The following is a 9693-nucleotide window of genomic DNA, read 5'->3' on the forward strand; positions in this document are numbered from 1 at the left end:
TAGTGCACTAGATTTACATACATAAATTTTACAGAAATAAAAATAATAATAATCTGCAGGAAGCAGAAGTAAATTTTCGGTAGTTTGTTAAAAGTTGTTAGTTAGTAATCAATGGAGATCGTAAACCTGAACTGGCCACCATCTGCTCTTGTTCTAGTCATCGGAACAAGATATTGTTTATTACAAGTCATATGGAAGAAGCAGACAATAACTTCCCACGTTTTGCCTCCGAATGGGACAGTAATCATCAGAATAATGTTTCCACTGAACTTGGTACCGAAGTACTGAGTGTTGCAAATACCACTGCTGTGCTATACACTTCACGAAGTTACGCAGTCATTTGGTTGCAGAACGCTTGACTTTAAATTTCACAAATGTCGTTGATTATCCGTCTCTTTTAGTGTTTAAACAACCAGTGGAAACAGAGAAATTATAGTGGAAGAGAGGAAAAGAGGGAACTATGCCAAACTTTCAAGGATTCGATACTGGAAGGAGAGAATACCTGTGATAAGACACGCGAACGGGCCTCTTCGCCGTCTGCCTCCATAGCTCAGCGGTTAGAGCACTGGTCTTGTAAACCAGGGGTCGGGAGTTCGATTCTCCCTGGGGGCTAACAATTTTAATTTACTGTTACGAAAAGTAATCGTAAGTCATTTACGCATAGAATTGTAAAATGAGTGTATCATAACAGGTTTTACATATAACGTAGAAAGAATGCAGATGTCAAAATGTACTTTTTTCACTAATTAGCTATGTTATAGTGATAAAATATAACTCTAGTGCGTCTCGTTAAGTTATACATACATAATTCTTACAAGATTATAAAATTGTCTTTCGATCTCGTGCAACAGACGAGTTTCTGCAGTCTTATTACTTCCATCTTTCGGCACTTTTCCTTCCATTCCAGATGTATCAACAGCAAACTATTATGTCTTCTCAGTGCCACTTTGGTATAGTAACTTCTGAAGTTAACAGTAAATTACAAGTACAATATCTTTTTCCGTGTAATTAATATTTCCTAAGAGAGAATGTACGAGAAAAATAATATGCATCAATTAAGTTATGGTACGAAATGCCGCTGGTAGGAATTTAAAAGTTTGCCCACGCATGGCCCAAAGAACAGAGGAAACGAAAAGTAATTAGGAGTTATATAATATATTATATTTTTGTTTACCAATAATCATCGACCAGGAGTAAGAGTACAGTGGTGAACAGAACTGACGCCAAAGATGAGTCAAGTGAAAACTAGATTCGTGTACTTTGTCAGTCGATGATAAATTTTGTCTAGAAATTTGTGAGTTAAGGTCCGCCTAACTGACAACCCTTCCAAACATCAACGATCAAATTGGTGAAATTAAAAATTTTTAGCAGTTTCAACATCGACGGTGTCCCAGGAGCAATGTACTTAAGATAAACACTGCTGGAGCAAAGTCTTAAAAAGGCTCCGTAAATTAAAAAAAAAAACTGCGTTATTATTTACATTTTTAACTGCCACGGGAAAACCTCCTAACTTATGTTTGTGTGAAATACTCCATTACTGAAAATGAATGAGTTCGATAAATTTGCAGGTCTAGAAAAATTAATTTTGTATCCCCGTACTCAGACAAAATTTTTTATTCATTTTGAGGTTGAAGCTCTTCTGTCCGTTAACAAATAAATTTGGTTTTGGAGGGAGCCTGCCTTGAGAAAAATACGTTTTCTTTCTTTTCTTCTATTACTCAGGTATTTTTTGATGAAGTTTCAGCATCAACAGTGGGCTTTTATTCTCTTTCTATTAAACAGGAAAAATGCTTTTTACTAAAAAATTTGAGTTTTTAAGAAACGATTTAAAAATTTGAAAAATAGACAAAGTTTAGCACACATACCTTGTTACAGAATGCTGTGATTTTCCTTGTTTTTTGTTTTGCATTACAGTTGTTTACCTCTTTAAGTCTTTCATCTGCAACCATATAGAACTTAATGTAGAATCGCTATTTACGTTGTAATTTTACAGCTGGTTATATTGTGATTAGGCCTAGAATTAATTAATCAAATGTAGAAGTTCGTGCGTGTGTGTGTTTCACTTACTTTTACCGATTTCCTCATTATCTTCACTGAGAAAAACTGCAGATTTAACTTCCACTACCACTGTTTACAAGCTACAAAATCAAGATGGCGGGTAGTTAACAGCTGAATTCGTTCTGGGGGCAGAATTGTGAGTTATATTATGCCATTGTGTGTGTGTGTTTGTCTGATAGTTATTTAAGGCCCGAGACCTGTATATTCATTTATTGTTTGTTTTGCTTCGACTATAGCTTTTTGTATTCGATCGTTTTCTTCAATTACTAGTTGTTGTGAGCACAGTTACTGTACTTGAATACTTTCAATACATAGAAAACTAAGAGTGACAAATACAAACGGACAAACGCAACTGACTTGCCAGGACCACAGATCAGTTTATAGAGAACATGCAAAAAGGAACTTTAGTGCTAGATGTGTAGAGCAGTAACGAGCATTAAAAAGCAACAGCTGTCATTCTACATTTGCCAAACTTATTTCAGAGATGAAACGCAGTCCAACGAATATCAACACTGACTTAAAAATTTTCGAGTGCAGCAATAGACCCCCACAAAAACTGATAATCAATTGACCCCCCCCCAAAAAAACTGATAACTAAAGAAACCTAAAAAATACAAAAAGGCATAGCTGAAGGGAAACAAACTCTAAATGAATACACAGCTCTCTGCAATGGAACTCTGTTCTCTACCCTCAAAGAACTATTGGATAACACCAGACTATAAACACACACACACGCGCGCGCAGATACACCTCACAAATATTCTAAATTCCCACCCAGAACACATTCAATTGTTTAACTGTAGCCGTCCTGTTTTCGTATTTCGTGAACAGTGACAGCGAAAGCAAAATAATGCAGTGTCTCACAGTGAAGGTAATGGTGTAACCAGAAAAGCAAGTGAAACACATCGCAAACAAATAAACACCCAAACACACTCACGCACGCACGCACACACACACACACACACACACACACACACACACACACACACAAATGAACACATAATTTTCCACAAACGATTATTTAATATTAGACCTAACCACAACATTCCTAGGCATAAAATTTCGAGGTAAATGACTTTTCTACATTAAGATCTATATGGACAGACTGTGGAAGGTAAACAATTGTAATGTAAAACATAAAAAGTCAGGAGAACCACAGCAAGTGCTAACAAGATCTATATACAACACTTTGTCTATTTTTCAGATTTGTAAATACTTTCTTACAATCTCAAATTTGCAAGTGCACAAGTAGTGAAGAGCTTTTTTCCTGTTTAATAACAAAAATAAAGCCCGCTTCGACAAAACATGGCCGGGTAATAGAGCAAATGACAAAATTATGTTTTGCTCAAGACAGATCCCTCCAAAAACAAAAAGGGACATTTATAATTTCGCAAAAACATTACACATTCTAATATCATTTGAACAATCATAATGTAAAAATATCTTACGTTAAAGAGTGAATAAAACAAAAAAACAGTATTAATTTTCTGAAATGACGTTATAATTCCGTGAAAACTCCATACCATTTTAGGGGAAAATAGAAAACAATTTTAGTTTTCAATGAATGGTGAAATTTTGTGGATGATGAAGGCAGTTCTCTATTGATGTTAACATTCAACAGAAAATTTGTAGTTATATTCTGTGATGATCACCAAGTAAGACTGTGTAGAATTTCTGGCGAAAATTACTTTATCAAATGTATGGAAAACATGACACCCCTCTCAGATGTACTTTGTGAATTGTGACTGGTCATTATGTAATCAATTCTGGGAAAGTTACTATTATTACTATTATTATTATTAGTAGTAGTGGTAGAATAATAGTAGTATTGGAATCAGCCTCGCAGAAATAATTCCGTTGTTGCTCTGAGTACACATTGCAAACATAAATCAGTTAACAGTGAATTGGTTAGAGAACAACTATAGCAAAGCGCATTTGAAAAAGCTATCTGAAATCAACAAGTTCATTCAGTTTTATACTTTTGTGATTTTTTTCAGTGGTTTTACGACATATTCGGACTAATAACCTGAATGAAAGGTTCAAGTGCTTACGGGCAAACATTAAAGTTATCTGTACAGCGACTAAAGTAATAATTTATATATAATTATGACCGCACGGTTGGAATATCTCTAAGTGTAAGCATCCAATGTATTCAATACGCAATTAAAAATTTGGCCACTTCATTTATACTTATTGTGATGACACTGTGGAGTACAATTTCCTTTGCTAGCTTCATGAATGACGTAGCATTGACGTGTCGGCGTCGTATTAATGCAGCACACAATTATTATACTTATATTTACGTCTGGCGAGTCAAAGTGAACAGAATTACAGACTGATTGCGAGTAACGGTTACGTTTAGTTCACGTGACACTACAGATGTAAGCTGTGTCTGAAACTATATTACTAACTGAAAATCCATTACTCATTTATAGTAAATGGCTAAAAGTCCAAATAAGTTGATCTTAGACATGACTCGCATAATATCTGAGAAACGACTTTTGTACAAGATAGGCGTTCAACTTTTTGACATCATTCTGCTCTTCATTTCGTGCTTACCATATTGTAGAGACGTGCGATACAGGTATGTAGGACAACATCGTGAAAATCTCCCGGTCTTCCGGTGAGACTTAGGGTTTAAAGTAAATAAAATGCATATATTTTTCGGCGTAGCTCCTTTTAGATCTATACACTTAAAAAAATTCCAGATTACCCATTTTTTTAGGTATGGGAATCAGTGAAAGATTGAAATTGCCAAATCCAGTAATCAGGTGTGTATACCAACATCTTGTACTTCATACCTCAAGGTTTCAGTATCGTTGTGAAAGATTTTTTTCTTTGGCAGTTCAGCCCTGTTCTAATTTTTTCTTTTCATCCCACTAATCTGAGTTGCACAACATTCACCAATTAATTTTTATCTTTTCTAAGATACTCAAGCTTCCGGTTTCCAGCCAGTACTTTGGTATACGAAATCAGTTGGATTATTTTAACAGGCGAACTCAGCATTGCTGAGGAATTCCTGCCACATTTGCTTTCAGTCATCGTACTAGGAATGCAACTCACATCTTGTGCAAATCTTTCTCATAACTAATTCTTAATGTAAAAGATACTGTAGCCTTTTATCTGTCTGGTGTATCTGTTATACCGTGCATCATTAATCGCTGACTGTGCAATATATAGTGCACTTTACGATGTTTTAATCCTGTGATCGGCAATGTGACTATTTTGTGTCATTCCGCAGAGCCACGATTGTTTTGCTCATGATTAACGTGACTTTTTTTTGTCAGGTTGGGACGCTTGCAGAATTTAGGGAAATAACTTATTTTACTATTTATAATTTATTAAAAACTAGAACATGACAACAGTGTATTAATTATAGATAATTTTAATTAATCAACATTACATTACTGTTGCAGTCGCATTTGTTTTATATTTGTTGGCCGAGGAAATCAGTTTCAAAATGTCGGGTCCAGTTTTCAAGTAGGAATGGGGCTTGTCAAAAGATTTGTTGATGTTATTCTTGTTAATCAAAATGGCTTACGAATCTGCGACTCTTAACTGCGTTTTGTCACTTGTCCATATTTTATTCATTAGAGAAAAAACTCTTTCGACAGGTGCAGTACTGCGAGGCAAACATAAACATATTCAACAATTATATGAAATTTTGTACAGTTCAGATTGTTGTCACGGCAATGTGTGAACAACTCCACCCAACGTTCTTCAGTAGCAACGTTTTCAGCATTCTGTGACTTGTTGGAAATGCAATGATCGTATGGCATTGTTGGCCGGGAAGCCCCATTCGGGGGAGTTCGGCCGCCGTATTGCAAGTCCTTTTTACGTGACGCCACATCGGCGACTTACGAGTCAATGATGATGAAAATGATGGTGAAGGACACACAACACACAATCCCTGCCGGGAATCGAACCCGGGCTCCGTGCGTGGTAAGCGCTACCGCTACGCTACGGAGGCGGACACTTAGTTGGAAATAAGCGAAAACTCATCGAATACGTCTACACCTTCATCGCTGCTAAGAAATCCTCATGTAATCAGCAAATCCGTCACATTCTGTATTTCTTCTCATGCAGTATCTTTTGTCAAGGCTGCCCATTCTGAGTCTGCATTGAACGGACACCATGGATCCAGTATTCTTTGTTAGTCTAATAAAATTCAGCCGCAGCAGTTTCTACACCCTTAACAACAGCGTCAGTTTCTTATAATTTTGTTATTAGATTAAGGATGGTGTGAGGAAGAAAAATCGAACTCGCTTTACCTACCAACTTATATCGGAGATGCTTAATTTCCTTTGTAGATTCTACAGCAGATACGCGTTGTGCTTCAGGTTTTAACGCCGTTTGATGGAAAGTCGCTGCCTGTGCAAGGAAAAATTATATCCATATTTCAGATGTGGGATTTTCGAAAAATGTTTTTAAAATATTTGGACATTGATCGCCATGCTCAGAAAATAGCCTTTTAAAGACTGAAATATTTTTAAAATTCTTTGAAGCGCCGGCATTAGCACGAGCCGCCTGCGTTTGCTATAGCCCAGCTGTTTCTGATACTTTGTCATTGGAGTCACAGAAATCTTTGAGGACTTCCCCTCGTACGCTGTAAAAGAGTAAAATTTCACAATGATACATTTTAAGTCCATAAAGAGACAATGTGAAGCTGTTTTGACCGCATTGTGAACTATAAGGATTCCACATTTAATCCAAATAAATTTCCTGCTTAGTGACAGGTTCAATTTTGCGTAAACATTATTACTCCTTTTTCTGTTCTTTCCACCGAAATTGCTGTTAGTGCTATCTCCACAAAATGACACAATTTTCTTATTTAAATCATTGCGCGATAATACCTCTTTCAAGTAATCGAGAACAAATCTGAAGCATCCGTTAATAAAGCTATTCAGTGGGCTTCACAAAGATGTTCTTTCAATTCATCCATCACCAACGACGCCAGCACATTTACAACAGTAGCCTGGGATTGTACGAGCAAATATAAATATTTTCTCAAAACATACTTGAATTACATTAGAGGGGCAGTCATTTGAAACAAAGCTGTGGTTTTCTTAAACCGTGTTATACGCCCATGTACTTCCTCCGCAACCACATCCAAATCTTTCGAAGTCAGCAAATCGGTTCTTTTGAAAAGCAGCAGGTTGATCTAAAAGCCTATTTTCTTCGATTTTTAATGTTTCTCATTATTGCTGGCACCACTGTGACCAACACTAAAATCAGTACGACACTTTTCACACGTAACATGTATCACTTCTTTCTTTTATAAATAGATACTTATTTTGCTAAATTATATTAAAGATAACTTGCGTTTGGGCATTTTTCTAATTTTACAAACACGCAAACACTAAAACATTTAATGAATTGTTTGATTGCGCGAATGCGCCCGAACATTCAAATACAAACGATGTGGCAGCACGTCAAGTTCGCACTCGAGCTATGTGATTGTTGGCTGAGTTGAGCGGCATTATCTGTTTCGTTCACGCATGTTACTCACTTAGAGATGGGCAAACTGAAACACGTAACTGTTTCGAAACAAATGAAACAGTACAATGTAATGTTCCGATACGCTGTTTCGAAACAGTGAAACAGTTTGTGTTTTGTAATCTAATAAACCTACACATTTTATCATCTTGAATGTCTACTGTATAAGTATGTCCATATAAACACAAATGAGGTGCGAGAGCGCTAATCATGTCGCAGAAAGTATGAAACTATCACTTAGGTGTCTTGGCAGTTTCGTATTTCCTGCAGCAAATGCGCTGCTTTCGTGTCGCGTGACTTTCATACTTTTCAATTGGCTGAGGACAGCCATAGCTGAAGACAGAAGAACCACCACGAAAGGAACTGGAGGTGGGAGCAAACTGCAGAAACAACGGATATTCTACTGGGAGTCCCCCATTCCTTTAGTATGGGTAATATACCCATCCTGCTAGTTTCCATCTACACAAAGGGAATCATTGTGGATAATAGGCACAGTGACTATAGACTCACAAATAACGCCAAATAATTCGAATAAATAACAAAATATAACAGAAAATTTTTTGTCTTTCAAGGCGTTTCGAACCGTTACTATAAATTCACCATGCTTCCCAGCCCTTCCCGTACACCATTACACTATCAGTGATTTGTCAAACAGATCGCTTGCAATTATACCTACATCAAATTTATGTATATGTCTAATAACTGTCACCCTACGCCTTTTTTTATTCAAAATGTTGTAGGCTTACTTGCGTTTCTTAATATGATTACTGTACATGAACAGAGAAGCGTATGTTATTAAAAAAAAGTGTAATTTAACTGAATTATTTTCACATATTTATTATTTTGAATGAGAATAGTAATCGTTGTTTTATTGTTTGGTTAGTGTATATAAAGCAGATGTTACGCCATTTCGAAACAGGACAGTCATCTAGAAACGAAGGTTTATTTTCGAATATATTAAGCTTCATGCTATTGCTTGTCAAAAAGATTTCGACACTCTTGAAAGAGTTTCATGAAGTGGTATGTTGTGTTTCAGTACCCGTGCCGAGCCCGAATCTCGTCCGACACAGAGTGGAATGAAACATCACTGTTTCGATACAATTAGTCCGTTCCAGGCACAGGTGGACTGAAACAGCCTTATTTTGAAACAACGAGACAGTTTCTGTGGCTGGCTCGAGATCGAATCTGGTCCGAGACAGGGGCGGAATGGAACACCACTGTTTCGAAACAGTGAATCACAACCGTTCCGTAGCACTGAAACAGTTCCACGTATCGATACACTGTATCGAAACATAGAAACAGTGGCCAAGTCTATTACTCACTCTCTCTTCTCCATGCCACCCGCGCTGCCGCCGTCACCCGCGAGTTTCGAATGTAATGAATACAGGCAGGTAGGGGGTTCCTCTAATCAATTATCGTCTGGTGTGTATGCAAAAATGGGACATTTTTGCTCTGGCCGGGGGACAGCGGGAGAGACAGCCTGAAAGCGGGATTGCCCCGCCCAAATCGGGTCGTATGGTCACGGTAGTCGTGGTACACAGAATAAAACTACCGGCGATGTTACGTATTTTTCGTACAGGAACGTATATTTGACAACAACCAGTTAATAACAGGAGTCGGTAGCTCCAGTGCGGTTAGCATCTTTCAGTGCTAACAACGAAAGCGAGTTAACATTGTCGATCACGGTTCGCGGCGCGCCGCGGGAACTTGTTTTGTGCGCCCTACTGAGTGACACGACTACAGAAGCCACCCTAGTTCTAGCTCTTAACTCACGAGGGGTTTTTCAGACCGTGCGAGAATTTTCGATCTTGCTCTCCTAGTTTAATTTTGGCGAAATGTTTCTATTCCCCTCGTCAACCCTATAGTGTTTTAGTCGGTTGCATTACCGACTTCTTTGTTAACTGCTGACACGTGTTGACATTGTTGGGGTCTCCTAGACCGCGCATCTTGAGCTACGTACCTGCTTTCTTCAGTATAATACAAAATACAGGAACGTGTCAGTTTTAACGATTCTAAGTTCAATGCAATTGTTAGGCGATGGATGCAGAAAGTTCTCAGTGATGTGAATTGAAAAAGTAGAGAAAAAGACGTTGCAATAGCCAGTGATCGCAATACTGTTAGCAAAAGAGAGGATCATTC

General features: G+C 37.5%; 1 non-coding gene across 1 annotated transcript; it reads left to right on the plus strand.

The window, feature by feature from the left end:
* The first annotated feature begins 539 nt into the window (after window positions 1-539).
* Window positions 540-612, plus strand: Trnat-ugu (transfer RNA threonine (anticodon UGU)). The gene has a single exon. It is a non-coding gene; the product is annotated as a tRNA-Thr (tRNA).
* Window positions 613-9693: the final 9081 nt, after the last annotated feature.

Source organism: Schistocerca cancellata, chromosome 2, assembly GCF_023864275.1.
Source record: "Schistocerca cancellata isolate TAMUIC-IGC-003103 chromosome 2, iqSchCanc2.1, whole genome shotgun sequence".
NCBI lineage: Eukaryota > Metazoa > Arthropoda > Insecta > Orthoptera > Acrididae > Schistocerca > Schistocerca cancellata.